This window comes from Anabrus simplex, chromosome 3 (assembly GCF_040414725.1).
Source record: "Anabrus simplex isolate iqAnaSimp1 chromosome 3, ASM4041472v1, whole genome shotgun sequence".
NCBI lineage: Eukaryota > Metazoa > Arthropoda > Insecta > Orthoptera > Tettigoniidae > Anabrus > Anabrus simplex.
In genome coordinates, this window is record NC_090267.1 from 360,028,918 (window position 1) to 360,051,351 (window position 22,434).

Here is a 22,434-nt window from a genome sequence, read left to right on the forward strand (position 1 = left end):
CTCTGTGGAATAAGTGTGATTGAGTTTTATAACTTCCATACCATTCTGTTGTATTAGGTATTTTGTCAAGATCCCTAGAATATTTATCCTCTATGGTATGGGCTCACCTGATTCTAACTTGGGTTTTATCTGCAGCGAGATCCAGTCTGTGTGATACTGAAAAGCCTGGAGTGTATACTCTCGATGGAATTAGCTAGTCCTCTATTCTCTTATATCTTTTACCAGTTAGATGATAGGCCTCACACTGTGTACACTCCATGGATTGTGCTTCTCCTGCACAAAATTCAGTTTTGGTGTCTGCCTTATTAAGTAGCCTATACCGAAATATTGGGAAATGGAGACACCTGGATCATATGATTGTAGAGATGTTGATGCCTTCTGGTAGGTAGGAGATTCAGGTGAGTGTGTTTCTACTCTATACCATTACACTATATATTGTACTATTTTGAATTTAAAATAATCTTCCTCTTGAGTAATATTTTATTGACTTGGAAATGTAGAGTGTATTTTTCAGGGGGAATTAAAGGGGTGAGGGGAATAGGGATGGTATATATTTAATATACTTACTCTCTAAATGCCTATCATTTAATAATTTAAAAGCCTTAGTTAACTGTATGGTTCAAAGATGTTTATGGGACTCATGCACCACTAAATATCCCCCTGAGATCGGCGACAATAGAATAACATCCTTATCATCCCCTGCCCATTGTAGAGGAGACTAAATGTGGTTATACATGCTCTTAACCTTGGGGTGTAGGTGGGTGAAATACGGATGAATCCTGGCAATGCTTCCACATTCATGAGCTTGGCTCATCACATTCATCTTGGACGGTCAAATATTTTTGTGCTCTTACCTCACCACTAGAAGTTTCCTGAGGGCTAGGGACTCATTTGTTTTCAAACCCCTTGAATGCTCACGTCTTCCTTTGGCCATACCTTCATTCTTCGAAGTGTTGATGCCTTTCATGTGTACCTCTGTTTAGTGATAATGGAGGATGGCTCTGTGATTGTACATTTTTCGTATATTGTAAAATAGGTGATATGTAATTTTCTTGTTGAATGTAGCGTACAGCTGTTAAGGACTGCACGTTTAGTTCTCAGGAAATTGTTTGTTTACTGTGATTTTATGTAATACTGTCTACATCAATATACTGATCACAAAGTTTGTATGATGCGAGTTGCCTCTATTCGTAGACCTGTGGAATTTTCTTTGATGTCTAATTACCATCATGAAACTTCTTTAAGTTACAAACAGGCTGACCATGATGTTAGAGTTACCAGTTGCTCCAGAATATCCGCCTCCTGGGACACTTCCAGTTACACAATGTCCAGATTGAAATCCATTGTACCTGTCTGTTTGTTGTTCCAATCGACTACCTTCCCTTTATAATTTTTGGTGTTCTACATAAGTTGTGAGTGTTTAATAACATGCAAAATTTGATTAATGCAGTGTTTGCTTCAAGTTGTTTGTGATAGTCATGATTGGTGAACCATATTTATTCAGTGCAATTCGGTATTAAAAAGAAATGTGTGTGCTCGCTCGTGCTTTTCCTCCATCATGTGATGCTTAATTCGGAAAATGGCTTGATACGGCCCAGACAGTCAGCATCCCTTAGAAGGTAAGATGCAAAGATCACAGGCTCTTTGATGTTATCAGCAGAGGCAGAAACATCAGAGGCAAAGACATTCGGGATGTTGTCTACCGACACGGGAGAAACGAGCGCTGACACAGTGACATGTTGGCAAAAGACCAAAAATCTACTGGACATCGCAGTGACGGCAGTCCTGTTTACTGAGATTCACAGCAGGAGGCAAACCCAGAAAACCTGGATAATAGTACCTGATAAGAAACTGCCTGTACGGATTTTCCTAGCTTTACATTGTAAGATATCACCCTGCAGGTGATGGGTATTATGCCATTTGTGATATTGTATTCCCAGTTTGGTGGATAGCCTTGGATATCGCTTGACCAATTACTTAAATAACAATCAGATATTGCTACCTGCCTCCACACATGGACTTCTTCACTAATAGTCATGATGTGTACAATATTGTCAGATATGTGCTTCTGTATATGTTGATACTCTGGTAAAATCCTACCCCTACTGTTTGCTGTCCGGAGGGAATTAGACAGCGGTAAATGTAGAATGCTGCGAGCAACATTGATGAAGTCAGTTCTGAAGGATATATAAACAACACTTTCTGATTCACAGAAAGACAGACGGGCAGAGAGACAGAAAGACCGGCAGACAGACAGAAGGCATTGCAGAATTTATAACTGTGTTTTAAACCTAGTCTGCAGAATACAGTAGTCACCTAGAAGGAAAATAATGCTAGTTTGCTGACTGTGGGAGCAGATCACAATGTATCAGTATATTCAACAATGGACTATATAATCAAGTTTGAAATTTAACATTGTCAGCGAGTGTGGTGAATTCTTGAGCAGGAAACTGTGTTGAGGAATGGTTGGAGAAAAATTAGACGGCAAAGGACCTAGAGGCAGACATCGAAGGAGGTGAATCAAACAAGTCAAACGAGATCTAGAACATATAGGAGTGAATTGGAATCAAGTACAGGAAGAACAATGGTACCAGAATCGACTGAAGTGACGAGCACTCATACATCGCACCTGGCAAACTGGAGATGGTAAACTGATGATGATGATGATTGTGATGATGATGATGATCTGTGCTAAGGAAAACAATAACCTTGTCGAATTACTGAGACAAGAGAAATGATGCTGGTTAAACAACATCAAACTTGCTGCAATGGATAAATTTTGTTAAGAGCAAATATGGTATGGATTCGAAAATTTCTTACACTATTGCTTAAATTTTGCTAGATCTATGGAGGAGCTGAGGTCGTCAGCGACCATCTAAAATCTTTCAGTCCAACCGTTTTGTACAGAGAGCATGTTGATACATTGGCTATGTTGTTCAGCTTCTGGTGTGAAAAGCTTTTAGAAAAAAATAACTTTATTGAGAAGATTAGTTCACAAAAAATCACCTTTAAAAATGAATAACAGTATTTTTTTCCACATATTCAGTAATATATAAAGGTATGGTCAAAAACTTCCTACTGTATCCTCATACTCATTTCCACTGTAATTAAGTGCAATTTATGCTACAATGTAATGCCCATGTATACTTGATTACTTATTATATTCTCCCCTAAGCAATGATAAATTTCACCTTACTCTTGGTCTGCCATACTTTACAGATTAATGCCTTTTTCACTGCTAAGTTTTTGTAGATCAGTGCTTCAAATAATATAACAAAAAACACTGTTTTCTCTTCCATGCTTTATCTGCCACCGCTCCTAAACTTCTCCATAGAAAGGAATTACATCACGAGTGTGCCACTGTCATAATTAAGCATCATTGAGAACTGGTGCAATCTGCTCTAGGTAAGTAGCATGCTGATAAATTGAATATATCATTGGTACTGGATTTAAAGTTCCTTCTGTCACAATTAAAATATGTAAAGTGTTGAGATTCGTAGTATTTCCTTTGTTTGTTCTAGATAAATTTCTCCATAAAGACATCACTACCTGCCGAATGCTGAGTAAAGGTATCTGCAGAATGATGTTCTCTGAAGAAGTGCTGAAGAGTGTTAGTTACAAGTGAGCAGGAAATACATGATTTTAATAGCCCTTGAGTGTATACCCCCAATGGAATGTGCTTGTGTTGTGTTTTCTGTGGTATTTAAATTGTGAACTTCAATGTGTGTGATATTGTCAGCCCTAGAGAGTTTACCCTCTATGGATGGGGCTTGTGTTGTGTTTCTTTCAGTGTTTCACCAGTGATCTGCACATTATTTGAATATGTGGGCCCTGGAGTGTACACCCTCCATGGAAGGGGCTTGTGTTGTGTTTCCATTTGTTTCTTACCACTGAGCAGCCAAGTGTGTGACATTCTCAGCCCTAGAGTGTATACCCTCTGGAATGGGCCTGTCTTGCGCTGCCCTCTGTGGAATAAGGTTTTGGGTGCTAATTTTTTTCACAGACCTGAGCCATACTTATAATGTGTTTCCTTGTGAGCCCAAGAGTTTTTACCCTCTATGGATGGGGCTTGTGTTTTGTTTCTTTCAGTGTTTCACCAGTGATCTGCACATTATGTGAATATGTGAGCCCTGGAGTGTACACCCTCCATGGAAGGGGCTTGAGTTGTGTTTCCGTTTGTTTCTTACCACTGAGCAGCCAAGTGTGTGACATTATCAGCCCTAGAGTGTATACCCTCTGGAATGGGGCTGTCTTGAGCTTTTGTCTGTGGAATAAGTTTTTTGGGTGCTAATTTCTTACATAGACCAGAGCCATCCATAAAATGTGTTATCTTGTGAGCCCTAGAAGATTAACCTGTGTGAAAGGGGCTTGTGATGTTTTTATTTTCCTGTCACCAGTGATCAGCAAAGTATGGGATGCCTGATGCCCTAGAGTGTACACCCTCTATTTAATGGGCTTGTGTTGGGTTCCATTTCTTTCCTACTAGTGAGCAGTGAAGTGTGTGATGTTGTCAGCCCTGGAGTGTATACCCTCTGGAATGGGCCTGTCTAGTGCTTTCCTCTGTGGAACAAGTGTTTTTGTGTTTTGTAACTTCCATACCATTCTGTTGTATTAGGTATTTTGTCAAGATCCCTAGAATATTTATCCTCTATGGTATGGGCTCACCTGATTCTAACTTGGGTTTTATCTGCAGCGAGATCCAGTCTGTGTGATACTGAAAAGCCTGGAGTGTATTCCGTCAATGGAATTAGCTAGTCCTCTATTCTCTTATTTCTTTTACCAGTTAGATGATAGACCTTACACTGTGTACACTCCATGGAATGTGCTCCTCCTGCACAAAATTCAGTTTTGGTGTCTGCCTTATTAAGAAGCCTATACCGAAATATTGGGAGATGGAGACACCTGGATCATATGATTGTAGAGACGTTGATGCCTTCTGGTAGGTAGGAGAAACAGGTGAGTGTGTTTCTATTCTATACCATTACACTATATATAGTACTATTTTGATTTAAAATAATCTATCTCTTGAGTAAAATTTTATTGACTTGGAAACGCTAGAGTATAATTTTCAGAGGGAATTAAAGGGGTGAGGGGAATAGGGATGGTATATATTAAATATACTTACACTCTACATGCCTATCATTTAACATTGAAAAGGCCTTAGTTTACTGTACGTTTCAAAGATGTTTATGGGACTTGTGCACCACTAAATATCCCCCTAAGATAGGCGACAATAGAATAACATCCATATCATCCCCTGCCCATAGTAGAGGAGACTAAATGTGGTTATACATGCTATTAACCTTGGAGTGTAGGTGGGTGAAATACAGATGAATCCTGGCAATGCTTCCACGTTCATGAGCTTGGCTCTTCACATTCATCTCGGACGGTCAAATATTTTTGTGCTCTTACCTCACCACGATAAGTTTCCTGAGTGCTAGGGACTCATTTGTTTTCAAGCCCCTTGATGGCTCACGTCTTCCGTTGGCCATACCTTCATTCTTCGAAGTGTTGATGCCTTTCATGTATACCTCTCTTTAGTGATAATGGAGGATGGCTCTGTGATTGTACATTTTTCGTATATTGTAAAATAGGTGATATGTAATTTTGTTTTTGAATGTAGCGTAGAGCTGTTAAGGACTGCATGTTTAGTTCTCAGGAAATTGTTTGTTTTTTGTGATTTTATGTAATACTGTCTACATCAATATACTGATCACAAAGTTTGTATGATGAGAGTTGCCTCTATTCGTAGACCTGTGGAATTTTCTTTGATGTCTAATTACCATCATGAAACTTCTTTAAGTTACAAACAGGCTGACCATGATGTTAGAGTTACCAGTTGCTCCAGAATATCCGCCTCCTGGGACACTTCCAGTTACTCAAGTGTCCAGATTGAAATCCATTGTACCTGTCTATTTGGTGTCCCAATCGACTACCTTCCTTTATAATTTTTGGAGTTCTACATAGATTGTGAGTGTTTAATAACATGCAAAATTTGATTAATGCAGTGTTTGCTTCAAGTTGTTTGTGATAGTCATGATTGGTGAACCATATTTATTCAGTGCAATTCGGTATTAAAAAGAAATGTGTGTGCTCGCTCGTGCCTTTCCTCCATCATGTGATGCTTAATTGGGGAAATGGCTTGATACGGCCCAGACAGTCAGCATCCCTTAGAAGGTAAGATGCAAAGATCACAGGCTCTTTGATGTTATCGGCAGAGGCACAAACATCAGAGGCACAGACGATCGGGATGTTGCCTACCGACACGGGAGAAACGAGCACTGACACAGTGACATGTTGGCAGAAGACCTAAAATCTACTGGACATTGCAGTGAGGGCAGTCCTGTTTATTGAGGTTCACAGCAGGACGCAAACCCAGAAAACCTGGATAATGGTACCTGATAAGAAACTGCCTGTACGGATTTTCCTAGCTTTACATTGTAAGATATCACGCAGCAGGTGATGGGTATTATGCCATTTGTGATATTGTATTTCCATTCTGGTGGATAGCCTTGGATATCGCCTGACCAATTACTTAAATAACAATCAGATATTGCTACCTGCCTCCACACATGGACTTCTTCACTAATAATCATAATGTGTACAATATTGTCAGATATGTGCTTCTGTATATGTTGATACTCTGGTAAAATCCTACCCCTACTGTTTGCTGTCTGGAGGGAATTAGACAGCGGTAAATGTAGAATGCTGCGAGCAACATTGATGAAGTCAGTTCTGAAGGATATAAACAACACTTTCCGATTCACAGAAAGACAGACGGGCAGAGAGACAGACAGACAGGCAGACAGACAGAAATCATTGCAGAATTTATAACTGTGATTTAAACCTAGTCTAAGAATAGAGTAGTCTCCTAGAAGGAAAATAATGCTAGTCTGACTGTGGGAGCAGATCACAAAATATCAGTATATTCAACAGTGGACTATATAATCAAGTTTGAAATTTAACATTGTCAGCGAGTGTGGTGAGATCTTGAGCAGGAAACTGTCTTTAGGAATGGTTGGAGAAAAAATTAGATGGCAAAGGACCTAGAGGCATCCATCAAAGGAGGTGAATCGAACAAGTCAAACGAGGTCTAGAACATAGAGGAGTGAATTGGAAACAAGCACAGGAAGAAGAATGGTACCTGAATCGATGAAGTGACGAACACTCATACATCGCACCTGGCAAACTGGAGATGGTAAACTGATGATGATGATGATGATGTTGATTATGATGATGATGATGATGATGATCTGTGCTAAGGAAAACAATAACCTTGTCGAATTACTGAGACAAGAGAAATTATGCTGGTTAAACAACATCAAACTTGCTGCAAAGGATAAATTTTGTTAACAGCAAATATGGTATGATTTCCAAAATTTCTTACACTTTTGCTTAAATTTTGCTAGATCTATGGAGGAGCTGAGGTCGTCAGTGACCGTCTAAAATCTTTCAGTCCAACAGTTTTGGGCAGAGAACATTTTGATACATTGGCTATGTTGTTCAGCTTCTGGTATGAACAGCTTTTAGAAATTAACATTATTGAGAAGATTAGTTCACAAAAAAACACTTTTATATATGAATAACTGTATTTTTTTTCCACATATTCAGTAATATATAAAGGTATATTCAAAAACTTCCTACTGTATCCTCATACTCATTTCCACTGTAATTAACTGCAATTTATGCTAAAATGTAATGCCCATGTATACTTGACTACTTATTTAAGCTCCCCTAAGCAATGATAAATTTCACTTTACCTTGGTCTGCCCTACTTTGCAGATTAATGCCTTTTTCAGCTGCTAAGTTTTTGTAGATCAGTGCTTCAAATAATATAATAAAAAATACTGTTTTCTCTTCCATGCTTTATCTGCCACCGCTCCTAAACTTCTCCATAGAATGGAATTACATCACAAGCGATGATTTCTGGCGTGCCACTGTTATAATTAAGCATCATTGAGAACTGGTGCAATCTGCTCTAGGTAAGTAGCATGCTGAAAAATTGAATATATCATTGGCACTGGGTTTGAACTTCCTTCTGTCACAATTAAAATATGTACATTATTGAGATTCGCAGTACTTCCTTTGTTTGTTCTAGATAAATTTCTCCATAAAGACATCGCTACATGCTGATTGCTGAGTAAAGGTATCTGCAGAATGATGTTCTCTGAAGAAGAGCTGAAGAGTGTTAGTTACAAGTGAGCAGGAAATACATGATTTTAATAGCCCTTGAGTGTATACGCTCAATGGAATGGGCTTGTGTTGTGTTTTCTGTGGTATTTAACCTGTGAACTTCAATGTGTGTGATATTGTCAGCCGTAGAGAGTTTACCCTCTATGGATGGGGTTGTGTTGTGTTTCTTTCAGTGTTTCACCAGTGATCTGCACATTATTTGAATATGTGAGCCCTGGAGTGTACACCCTCCATGGAAGGGGCTTGTGTTGTGTTTCCATTTGTTTCTTACCACTGAGCAGCCAAGTGTGCGACATTCTCAGCCCTAGAGTGTATACCCTCTGGAATGGGCCTATCTTGCGCTGCCCTCTGTGGAATAAGGTTTTGGGTGCTAATTTCTTTCACAGACCTGAGCCATACATATAATGTGTTTCCTTGTGAGCCCAAGAGTGTTTACCCTCTATGGATGGGGCTTGTGTTGTGTTTCTTTTAGTGTTTCACCAGTGATCTGCACATTATGTGAATATGTGAGCCCTGGAGTGTACACCCTCCATGGAAGGGGCTTGTGTTGTGTTTCCGGTGTTTTCTTACCACTGAGCAGCCAAGTGTGTGACATTATCAGCCCTAGAGTGTATACCCTCTGGAATGGGCCTGTCTTGTGCTTTCATCTGTGGAATTAGTTTTTTGTGTGGTAATTTCTTACATAGACGAGAGCCATCCATAAAATGTGTTATCTTGTGAGCCCTAGAAGATTAACCTGTCTGAAAGGGGCTTGTGTTGTTTATATTTTCCTGTCTTACCAGTGATCAGCAAAGTATGGGATGCCTGATGCCCTAGAGTGTACACCCTCTATGGAATGGGCTTGTGTTGGGTTCCATTTCTTTCCTACTAGGGAGCAGTGTGTGTGTGTGATGTTGTCAGCCCTGGAGTGTATACCCTCTGGAATGGGCCTGTCTAGTGCTTTCCTCTGTGGTATAAGTGTTATTGTGTTTTATAACTTCCATACCATTCTGTTGTATTAGGTATTTTGTCAAGATCCCTAGAATATTTATCCTCTATGGCATGGGCTCACCTGATTCTAACTTGGGTTTTATCTGCAGCGAGATCCAGTCTGTGTGATACTGAAAAGCCTGGAGTGTATACTCTCGATGGATTTAGCTAGTCCTCTATTCTCTTATTTCTTTTACCAGTTAGATGATAGGCCTCTCACTGTGCACACTCCATGGATTGTGCTTCTCCTGCACAAAATTCAGTTTTGGTGTCTGCCTTATTAAGTAGCCTATACCGAAATATTGGGAAATGGAGACACCTGGATCATATGATTGTAGAGATGTTGATGCCTTCTGGTAGGTAGGAGATTCAGGTGAGTGTGTTTCTACTCTATACAATTACACTATATATAGTACTATTTTGAATTTAAAATAATCTTCCTCTTGAGTAATATTTTATTGACTTGGAAATGTAGAGTGTATTTTTCAGGGGGAATTAAAGGGGTGAGGGGAATAGGGATGGTATATATTAAATATACTTACACTCTAAATGCCTATCATTTAATAATTTAAAAGGCCTTAGTTAACTGTATGGTTCAAAGATGTTTATGGGACTCATGCACCACTAAATATCCCCCTGAGATCGGCGACAATAGAATAACATCCTTATCATCCCCTGCCCAATGTAGAGGAGACTAAATGTTGTTATACATGCTCTTAACCTTGGGGTGTAGGTGGGTGAAATACGCATGAATCCTGGCAATGCTTCCACGTTCATGAGCTTGGCTAATCACATTCATCTTGGACGGTCAAATATTTTTGTGCTCTTACCTCACCACTATAAGTTTCCTGAGGGCTAGGGACTCATTTGTTTTCAAACCCCTTGATGGCTCACGTCTTCCTTTGGCCATACCTTCATTCTTCGAAGTGTTGATGCCTTTCATGTATACCTCTGTTTAGTGATAATGGAGGATGGCTCTGTGATTGTACATTTTTCGTATATTATAAAATAGGTGATATGTAATTTTCTTGTTGAATGTAGCATACAGCTGTTAAGGACTGCACGTTTAGTTCTCAGGAAATTGTTTGTTTCCTGTGATTTTATGTAATACTTTCTACATCAATATATTGATCACAAAGTTTGTATGATGAGAGTTGCCTCTATTCGTAGACCTGTGGAATTTTCTTTGATGTCTAATTACCATCATGAAACTTCTTTAAGTTACAAACTGGCTGACCATGATGTTAGAGTTACAAGTTGCTCCAGAATATCCGCCTCCTGGGACACTTCCAGTTACTTAAGTGTCCAGATAGAAATCCATTGTACCTGTCTATTTGGTGTCCCAACCGACTACCTTCCCTTTATAATTTTTGGTGTTCTACATAAATTGTGAGTGTTTAATAACATGCAAAATTTGATTAATGCAGTGTTTGCTTCAAGTTGTTTGTGAGAGTCATGATTGGTGAACCATATTTATTCAGTGCAATTCGGTATTAAAAAGAAATGTGTGTGATCGCTCGTGCTTTTCCTCCATCATGTGATGCTTAATTGGGGAAATGGCTTGATACGGCCCAGACGGTCAGCATCCCTTAGAAGGGAAGATGCAAAGATCACAGGCTCTTTGATGTTATCGGCAGAGGCACAAGCATCAGAGGCAAGGACGTTCGGGATGTTGCCTTCCGACACGGGAGAAACGAGCGCTGACACAGTGACATGTTGGCAGAAGACCAAAAATCTACTGGACATCGCAGTGAGGGCAGTCCTGTTTATTGAGGTTCACAGCAGGACGCAAACCCTTGAAACCTGGATAATTGTACCTGATAAGAAACTGCCTGTACGGATTTTCCTAGCTTTACATTGTAAGATATCACGCAGCAGGTGATGGGTATTATGCCATTTGTGATATTGTATTTCCAGTCTGGTGGATAGCCTTGGATATCGCCTGACCAATTACTTAAATAACAATCAGATATTGCTACCTGCCTCCACACATGGACTTCTTCACTAATAGTCATAATGTGTACAATATTGCCAGATATGTGCTTCTGTATATGTTGATACTCTGGTAAAATCCTACCCCTACTGTTTGCTGTCTGGAGGGAATTAGACAGCGGTAGATGTAGAATGCTGCGAGCAACATTGATGAAGTCAGTTCTGAAGGATATATGAACAACACTTTCTGATTCACAGAAAGACAGGCGGGCAGAGAGATAGACAGACAGGCAGACAGACAGAAGGTATTGCAGAATTTATAACTGTGATTTAAACCTAGTCTAAGAATAGAGTAGTCTCCTTGAAGGAAAATAATGCTAGTCTGCTGACTGTGGAAGCAGATCACAATGTATCAGTATAGTCAACAGTGGACTATATAATCAAGTTTGAAATTTAACATTGTCAGCGCGTGTGGTGAATTCTTGAGCAGGAAACTGTCTTTAGGAATGGTTGGAGAAAAAATTAGATGGCAAAGGACCTATAAGGAGGTGAATCGAACAAGTCAAACGAGATCTAGAACATAGAGGAGTGAATTGGAACCAAGTACAGGAAGAAGAATGGTAGCTGAATCGACTGAAGTTACGAGCACTCATCCATCGCACCTGGCAAACTGGAGATGGTAAACTGATGATGATGATGATGATGTCGATGATGATGATGATGATCTGTGCTAAGGAAAACAATAACCTTGTCGAATTACTGAGACAAGAGAAATGATGCTGGTTAAACAACATCAAACTTGCTGCAATGGATAAATTTTGTTAAGAGCAAATATGGTATGGATTCCAAAATTTCTTACACTTTTGCTTAAATTTTGCTAGATCTATGGAGGAGCTGAGGTCGTCAGTGACCGTCCAAAATCTTTCAGTCCAACAGTTTTGGACAGAGAGCATGTTGATACATTGGCTATGTTGTTCAGCTTCTGGTGTGAACAGCTTTTAGAAATTAACATTATTGAGAAGATTAGTTCACAAAAAACACTTTTAAAAATGAATAACAGTATTTTTGTCCACCTATTCTTTAATATATAAGGTATATTCAAAAACTTCCTACTGTATCCTCATACACATTTCCACTGTAATTAAGTGCAATTTATGCTTAAATGTAATGCCCATGTATACTTGACTACTTATTATAATCCCTTACTCTTGGTCTGCCCTAGTTTACAGATTAATGCCTTTTTCAGCTGCTAAGTTTGTGTAGGTCACTGCTTTAAATAATATTAAAAAAACACTGTTTTCTCTTCCATGCTTTATCTGCAACCGCTCCTAAACTTCTCCATAGAACGGAATGACATCACAAGCGATGATTTCTGGTGTGTCACTGTTATAATTAAGCATCATTGAGAAATGGTGCAATCTACTCTAGGTAAGTAGCATTCTAATAAATTGAATATATGTTTGGTACTGGATTTAAAGTTCCTTGTGTCACAATTAAAATGTGTACAGTATGGAGATTCGTAGTATTTCCTTTGCTTGTTCTAGATAAATTTCTCCATAAAGACATTGCTACATTGCGAATGCTGAGTAATGGTATCTGCAGAATGATGTTCTCTGAAGAAGTGCTTAAGAGTGTTAGTTACAAGTGAGCAGAAAAATACATGATTTTGATAGCCCTTGAGTGTATACGCTCAATGGAATGGGCTTGTGTTGTGTTTTCTGTGGTATTTAACCTGTGAACTTCAATGTGTGTGATATTGTCAGCCGTAGAGAGTTTACCCTCTATGGATGGGGCTTGTGTTGTGTTTCTTTCAGTGTTTCACCAGTGATCTGCAGATTATGAAAATATGTGAACTCTGGAGTGTACACCCTCCATGGAAGGGGCTTGTGTTGTGTTTCCATTTGTTTCTTACCACTGAGCAGCCAAGTGTGTGACATTCTCAGCCCTAGAGTGTATACGCTCTGGAATGGGCCTGTCTTGCCCTGCCCTCTGTGGAATAAGTTTCTGGGTGCTAATTTCTTTCATAGTCCTGAGCCATACATATAATGTGTTTCCTTGTGAGCCCAAGGGTGTTTACCCTCCATGGTTGGGGCTTGTGTTGTGTTTCTTTCAGTGTTTCACCAGTGATCTGCACATTATGTGAATATGTGATCCCTGGAGTGTACACCCTCCATGGAAGGGGCTTGTGTTGTGTTTCCGTTTGTTTCTTACCACTGAGCAGCCAAGTGTGTGACATTATCAGCCCTAGAGTGTATACCCTCTGGAATGGGCCTGCCTTGTGCTTTCATCTGTGGAATAATTTTTGTGTGTGCTAATTTCTTACATAGACCAGGGCCTGCCATAAAAAGTGTTTTCTTGTGAGCCCTAGAGTGATTAACCTGTGTGAAAGGGGCTTGTGTTGTTTTTATTTTCCTGTCTTACCAGTGATCAACAAAGTATGAGATGCCTGATGCCCTAGAGTGTACACCCTCTATGGAATGGGCTTGTGTCTTTCCATTTGTTTCCTACTAGCGAGCAGTGAAGTGTGTGATGTTGTCAGCCCTGGAGTGTATACCCTCTGGAATGGGCATGTCTAGTGCTTTCCTCTGTGGACTAATTGTTTTTGTGTTTTATAACTTCCATACCATTCCTGTTGAATTAGGTGTTTTGTCAAGATTTCTAGAATATTTATCATCTGTGCCATGGGCTCACCTGATTCTAACTTGGGTTTTATCTGCAGCGAGATCCAGTCTGTGTGATACTGAAAAGACTGGAGTGTTTACCTCAATTGAATTAGCTAGTCCTCTACTCTCTTATTAATTTTACCAGTTCGATGATAGGCCTCACACTGTGTACACTCCATGGACTGTGCTTCTCCTGCGCAGAATTCAGTTTTGGTGTCTGCCTTATTAAGAAGCCTATACCGATATATTGGGAGATGGAGACACCTGGATCATATGACTATAGAGATGTTGATGTCTTCTGGTGGGTAGGAGATTCAGGTGAGTGTGTTTCTATTTTATACCGTTACACTATCTATTGTACTATTTTGAATTTAAAATAATCTATCTCTTGAGTAATATTTTGTTGGCTTGGAAATGCTAGAGTATATTTTTCAGAGGGAATTAAGGGGGTGAGGGGTATAGGGACGGTATATATTAAATATACTTACACTCTAAATGCCTATCACTTAACATTGTAAATTGCCTTAGTTTATAAGTCTGTTTTAACTTACTGGTAACAATTGTATGGTTCAAGAATATTTATGGGACTCTTGCACCACTAAATATCCCTCTGAGATCGGTGGCAATAGAGTAACATCCATATCATCCCCTGTCCATTTTAGAGGAGACTAAATGTGGTTGTACCTGCTCTTAACCTTGGAGTGTACGTGGGTGACATGCAGATGAATCCTGGCAATGCTTCCACGTTCATGAGCTTGGCTCATCACATTCATCTCGGACGGTCAAATATTTTTGTGTTCTTACCTCACCACTATAATTTCCTGAGGGCTAGGGACTCATTTGTTTTCACACCCCTTGATGGCTCTTGTCTTCCTTTGGCCATACCTTTATTCTTCGAAGTATCGATGCCTTCATCTATACCTCTCTTTAGTGATAATGGAGGATGGCTCTCTGATTGTACATTTTTTGTGTATTGTAAAATAGGTGATATGTGATTTTGTTTTTTGAATGTAGCGTACAACTCTTATGGACTGCACGTTTAGTTCTCAGGAAATAGTTTATTTGTATGCTCTTTACTGTGATTTTATGTAATACTGTCTACATCAATATACTGATCACAAAGTTTGTACGATGAGAGTTGCCCCTATTCGAAGACCTGTGGAATTTTCATTGATTTCTTATTACCATCATGAACCTTCTTTAAATTCCAAACAGGCTGACCATGAATATTATAGTTACCAGTCGCTCCAGAATATCTGCCTCCTGGGACACTTCCAGTTACTCAATGCCCAGACTGAAATCCATTGTACCTGTCTGTTTGTTGTCGCAATCGACTACCTTCCCTTTATAATTTTTGGTGTTCTACATAAATTGTGACTGTTTAATAACACGTAAAATTTGAGTAATGCAGTGTTTGCTTCAAGTTGTTTGTGATAGTCATGATTGGTTAACCATATTTATTCAGTGCAATTCAGTATTAAAAAGAAATCTGTGTGCTCGCTCGTGCTTTTCCTCCATCATGTGATGCTTAATTGGGGAAATGGCTTGATACGGCCCAGACAGTCAGCATCCCTTAGAAGGTAAGATGCAAAGATCACAGGCTCTTTGATGTTATGGGTAGAGGTACAAACTTCAGAGGCAAAGACATTCGGGATGTTGCCTACCGACACGGGAAAAAGAGCGCTGACACAGTGACATGTTAGCAGAAGACCAACAAAATACTGGCCATCAAATTGAGGGCAGTGCTGTTTATTGCGATTCACAGCAGGAGGCAAACTCAGAAAAGCTGGATAATGGTACCTGATAAGAAACTGCCTGAACGAATTTTCCTTGCTTTACATTGTAAGTTATCACCCGCCAGGTGACGGGTATTATGCCATTTGTGATATTGTATTCCCAGTCTGGTGTTTAGCCTTGGATATCGCTTGACCAATTACTTAAATTACAATCAGATATTGCTACTTGCCTCCACACTTGGACTACTTCACTAATAGTCGTGATGTGTACAATATTGTCAGATATGTGCGTCTGTATATGTGGATAATCTGGTAAAATCCTACCCCTACTGTTTGCTGTCCGGAGGGACATATACAGCAGCAAATGTAGAATGCTGCGAGCAATATTGATGAAGTCAATTCTGAAGAATTTGAACAACACTTTCCAATTCACAGAAAGACAGACAGGCAGAGAGACAGACAGACAGACAGACAGACAGACAGACAGACAGACAGACAGACAGACAGACAGACAGAAGGCATTGCAGAATTTATAACTGTGATTTAAACCTAGTCTACAGAATACAGTAGTCTCCTAGAAGGAAAATAAAGCTAGTCTGCTGACTGTGGGAGCAGATCGTAATGTATCAGTATATTCAACAATGGACTATATAATCTAGTTTGAAATTTAAAATCGTCAGCGAGTGTGGTAAATTCTTGAGCAGGAAACTGTGTTGAGGAATGGTTGGAGAAAAAATTAGACGGCAAAGGACCTAGAGGCAGACATCAAAGGAGGTGAATCGAACAAGTCAAACGAGATCCAGAACATAGAGGATTGAATTGGAACTAAGTGCAGGAAGAAGAATGGTACCTGAATCGACTGAAGTAAGGAGCACTCATACATCACACCTGGCAAACTGGAGACGGGAAACTGATGATGATCTGTGCTAAGGAGAACAATTGCCTTGTCAAATTACTGAGACAAGAGAAATGATGCTGGTTAAACAACATCAAACTTGCTGCAAGTGGATAAATGTTGTTCACAGCAACTATGGTATGGGTACCAAAATTTCTTACACTTTTGCTTAAATTTTGCTAGATCCTTGGAGGAGCTGAGTTCATCAGTGACTGTCTAAAATGATTCAGTCCAACAGTTATGGACAGAGAGCTTGTTGATACATTGGCTATGTTGTTCAGCCTGGTATGAACAGCTTTCAGAAATTAACATTATTGAGAAGATTAGTTCACAAAAAACACTTTTTAAAATGTATAACAGTATTTTTTCCACATATTCAGTAATTTATAAAGGTATATTCGAAAACTTCCTACTGTGCCTCTTTCTCATTTCCACTGTAATTAAGTGCAATTTATGCTACAATGTAATGCCCATGTATACTTGACTACTTATTATAATCTTCCCCTAAGCAATGATAATTTTTGCATAATTTGTGCGAATTTCTACTTTATTATTATAAACTTATTAAACACAGCAATTATTTCTGGGGTAGGATTATACAATATACAAGAAACTCGAGTAGGGAAAGGGTGTTTGAGTTATACGAGATGTAGAGACTTGTGATGAGGGGAATGATTCGATTGACATCGAAAAACGTAAATGATCGATGTCTCTGTCATTCTCACCGCAAGCGCAGTGGTCCGGGTTGGAAATATTGTCCCCATCAAATTTGGCCTACAATGAACATTTTACTGTGTGTAAAAATGAGAGGCTATCATTCCTTTATTAAGGGTGATATATTTCCACTTCAGTCTTACACAGTCGTGTTCGCATGCATAGAACCGGTTTTTTCAGGCCGGGGGAGCAGTATTGATATTTCAATCGGCCAGTCAGCGGTGTCATGTGACCTACTTAGGAAATTTCATGGCCAGGCTAATTAACAGCGCGTGTGGAATATTCTGGAGACAGTGATCTAGAATTATAGTAACCTATCAGATGCAAGTAAGACGTCCAATTACGAGACGACATCGTGACACACTCACCTGGTAAATGCTTACCCTGTTTTACGAACAAACGCTCTCTTACATTCTGATTCTACGACTCTGATACTCTTATTTTCTGATTCTTCGATACTCCGATGTTCTGAAATTCTTGTAGTCGTCGAGTAAAGCATATTTTCGAAGCTAAATTAATGTACTGTTCTTCAATCAATTCAACGTGGTTGTGTGTGGAAACAAGACTAATATTTTGTGTTAGTTTCAGCGTTCACCTTATCAAGAGAGAAGAGGGTCGCAACGTGTTCGACAATATTTGCCAGGATGTTTCAACTACCATCTGAAGGAGAAATCTACAAGATTACTGATCTGGGCTTGGCTGTCTACATGAAGAATTAATATGTAGGCATTATCTAACATGGGGAGATAGCGACTGGAGCAGATTGTCATCAACATATGAACGAGCAGATCCAGAACATCGACGGAGAATCCACTTCCATCAGAAATTTAAGTACCATGTTATAAAGTTTTTCCTGTTCACCTTTGTAGGAATAATACTTACTTATTCATTAGTGGTAGTATTTCTATTAGGTTAGTAATTTTTGATGATATTTCCATTCTTCTTTCATATGGGTAATGGTAGTGTTGTTACTTTGTGAGTGTATGAGTTATTGGATTCTGTTAGAGTAGTTAGACTATGTGTGCCTTCTGTTATAATTCTGAATGTCCCAAACAACAGCTTAGTGTACTATTTAAAAATCATTGACCTCACTGATAAAAGATGATTGTTTTTGATGATTGTCGGACAGATTTACGGCATATTTAATATGTTGAATTTCAGTGCAAATTTCGAATCACGTATTTCATTGGATTGTGCGCGAGTTAGTAGCATCAGATTTATTGTCGAACTCAGATTTTTGTGGAAGTAATATCCAGCAATAATAATTATTATTATTCATAATATCAATATTATTCATATTCATATTATTCATAATAATTATTCATAATTTATTATTATTATTATTATTATTACTATTATTGTTGTTGTTGTTGTTATTATTATAGCTCGGGTTAAACTAAAGTAAGAGTCATGAGTTTAAATGTTACTTGTTCTTATTGAGAAATGTTTGATATGTGCTCAGTTAAGTGGAATATGCGTCTGGAATACGGCGAATTCCCGAGGGATTAAGATTTAAATTAATAATAATATTATCGTGACTCATGAACCGCAGGTTCGATGGTGTTAATGTTTGACCTGTATTATGTGCGTGTTTGTAATCGACAGTTCTTCTGAATACGAAACTGATGATATTCTTAATGATCAACGTTGTGAGAACTTTCTTATTTCCAAATAAGTGATCGCCCATATTTCATCACATTTCTGTGAGAGTCGTGAGTTGGTATTTGACCGATACCGTCATCTGTAAAATTCCATGAGTAGGAAATAATAATCCGAATTTAATAGTCAAATTCTAGAGTCCGCTTTAATATATATAAATAATATTCATGTATCATGTGTGTGAATGTGGAGTGAGTGTTGTAGTAAATTAAATTTGTTTCTGTGATTTATAGAAGTATCGTTCTGACCTGGCCACGTGTTCACCATGTTGGGCCCAGGTTATAGTCAACGTTGTTTAGGATGATTTATTTTGTGTTGATTTAAACCTTTAGTGAATTTTATTTCAAATTTACATAAAAGTAACATTAAGGTACCAGTCATGAATTAATAAGTGTGTAATATTTCATAAGTGAGGGCAAAGGTACCCGAATTTTTAAATGTTATTAATTTCATTTTTGAGGCGTTGGATAATGTGAATTGATTAATATCACGTATTATTCAGTGAAATTTAGAAGGAGTTTCGTGGAAATAACAATTATGACAATGTAATCTAATGGAGATAAGTCTTGAACAGGCATGCTTAGTAAAATTTTATAATAAATATTTGAAGCATAGTTCAGCGGAACTCACGCTAGATACGTGTAATAATGTTAATGTAATTTATCCATGAGAAGAAAGACCTTGTTATAATATTTCTGACATATTTTTGTGAAGTTAATGACGACACAATTAATTAATTTATTCAGAATACATGAAGTTCTTTGTGTGAATGTAGATGTTATTACGATAACACATGAAAGTATAAGATAGTCTAGGATAGCCTAGGATGGAATAGGTGAAAATTTCGTGCCATGGAAAGCTCATTGATATTTAATTTTCTTATAAATTGTCAATAATCCTACCATTATTAAGAGGAGATTCTCCAAACATAATTTAATTTCTTTATTCAAGCCAGATATAAGCTAATAATTATGTATTATTTGTTTCAGGTAAATGCAAGCTTCGATATGAGTGGAGAACGATGGTGTTATATCTCAGGCAATTTGCAGAGAAGAAATTTGAGTAAAAATCCATCAAGATTTGTTTGTTAAAATTTGTTAAACTAGTGTTTTGAGTGCTAGTTTTTAAATAAATGTCAAACCTGTTTTTAAGTGTTTTTTGTAATAGTAGTCAGTCCTTTTATCTCTCCTACCTTTTTAAAGTAAGCACAGCCTGACAGCGAACGGTCCTCGTCTGGGAATTTCGCTCTCCGGCTGAGCCGACCGGAAATGAAGGGGGCGATATGAAACCTATACTTATATTGGGGTGGAAGAGCATGAATGAAGCGTAAATAAATTGAATTAGTGATACGGCGGCGGGGTTAATATCCCTTCATAAACCATGAATTATGTGGAATACGAGGTTGTAAATTTTAACAATATCGTTTTGGTTTTGGCTGTATTTTGCCACTCCCCATGCCAATCATGATATGCGTCATCTTTAATAATTGTAATAATATCCGTTCGGGGGTTGCAGAAATTATGGGAGGAGGAAAAGTAATAGAAGCATTGGTTGCTAAACAGTCTGCCTTTTAATTGCTGGGTATTCCAGCATGCCCAGGCACCCAAACCAGGATGAGATAAACCCCCATTGTTCCAACACATAAATAAGTTGTTTAACATTATAGAGGTACCGATTCAGTGAAAGGGTCTGGGGAAGATAGGGATTGTAAGACACTTAGTGCATCTGTATAGATGGTAACCTCAGGAAAGGCATGGTCTTTAGCAAATAATAGGGCCTGCTGTATGGCAAATAATTCTGCACCACTGATCTCTATACCTGGATGGCTGGTAGCTTGGGTAGCAGTAAGCCGAATAGAAGATGACTGGCGTACTAAGATGGCAGCGAGCGCATGGTGCAATAGACCACGAGGAGCGCGCTTGCTTTGTTTATGCTTAGTTATGTCAGGCCTCTTGATTGTAGTTCCACGAGTGTTCTGTGCAGTGTTATTGCAAAGTAAATAGTAGTGTATTTTACGAATTTAGGTTCGTTGCCTTGTAGTATACTTGTGGATTACAAGATTCAATTTAAATATGTATGTGTTTATCTGAAATATGAATGAAGAAACATTCTACGGGGTATTAACATACCGCAGTGTTCAGCTTATGGATGTACAGACAGAACCGATCAGCAGAAGGAGAAATCATTTCATCGGGGAGTTTTATACTGTACATAAGAATCTTCCTAGGGTAGTGTTTTGAGTTTTAGGTTTATTGTATCTTATTTCGCATATTCCGGGAGCAAAATGGCAATTAATTTTTGTAGGTTTCCTTTCTCGAGACCCGAACATCTAAGATCATCGATTAGGTGTATCAGGCGGGAGAATTGGGAGCCTTCTAAAAAAGCTGTTCTCTGCTCGGATCACTTAGAGGAAGACTGTTTTGATAGAAATGGACAAACTGTACACCTTAGAAGTGATGTACAGCCAACTCTTTTCAATTTAACTGAACATTAACTGCAAGTAAGGATTTACTTATATTTTTTTTATTTCATAAGTAAACTGACGGTTTCGATGAAATAATTGACGTGACCTTATAACAATCTTAGAAAATGAAGTCTGGAGGAATTCTAGACCTTATTTACATCAGTAATAATTATGGGTTTCAGACACTGGAGTGGTGGGTGCAGGGAAAGTGTGGTGGGTGTTTGGAGCTATCCCATTATACTATTCGTGGTATTTGGGACTCTTTTAACTGGTGTTACATATTTCTGATGATGACTATCAATATCGCTTTGCTAGCTGAATTTAATTAAAGAGGTCTGTAATAGTAAATTAAGCTGCAGGTAATGTGATATATTGACAAGTTTTGAATATTTGCTGGTGTTATAAATGTGCACATTTGCTTCAATGATATCTTAATTTGATAATATGCGCGTTATTAAATGGAAACAGGAAACATAAATTCATTATGAAGCACCGATTACGATATGTCGAATCTAGGCCTGTATAGTGAGCTACGTTTATAGGTACATCATTTTAAGAATGCATAATTTCGTGGCATACAAGTATACAATTTACAGCAATGTTTCCAGAAACTGGTTTTCACTCGTATTGTGTTACCGATCGCTAATTGCATGTATTCAGCATCTAAGTTAATATTTGTCGGCCGTTATTATACACTCATGTTTATTGCTATCCCGGAGAATTAGTGACCTCGGAATGACGTGTCAGTGATCCCAATGTCCTTATGCTTTGAGTGAACATGTCTCTATATTTTTAATTATTCCAATGCGCCATTAATTGCGACTTAAAATTGACTATATTATCATTGCTTCCCCATAAGGAGAGCTCTAGGTTGGGTACGCCAACATGGCGAACCGCGCGCTCAACTTGGCGTACTTTCTCCTGCAGCGGAGACCTGCCATCAGCGATCCATGTATAGAGATCAGTGTTCTGCACTGAAAATGGAGAACGTAATCGGTAACCTGTATTGCTCAGTGACGTTGATGTTGGATACAAAGAATGCCGCTCCAACACCACACTTGGTCTTGGACCCATCTGTATAGATGTCTATACCGCGATATAAATGGATAAACCTCATTATTTTAACCATCTCCGTATGAACCTTAGCACCTCTAGCTCGGCTGTAATTACTAGTGGAAGGAATAATGAATGGGAAGTGTAGAATATTAT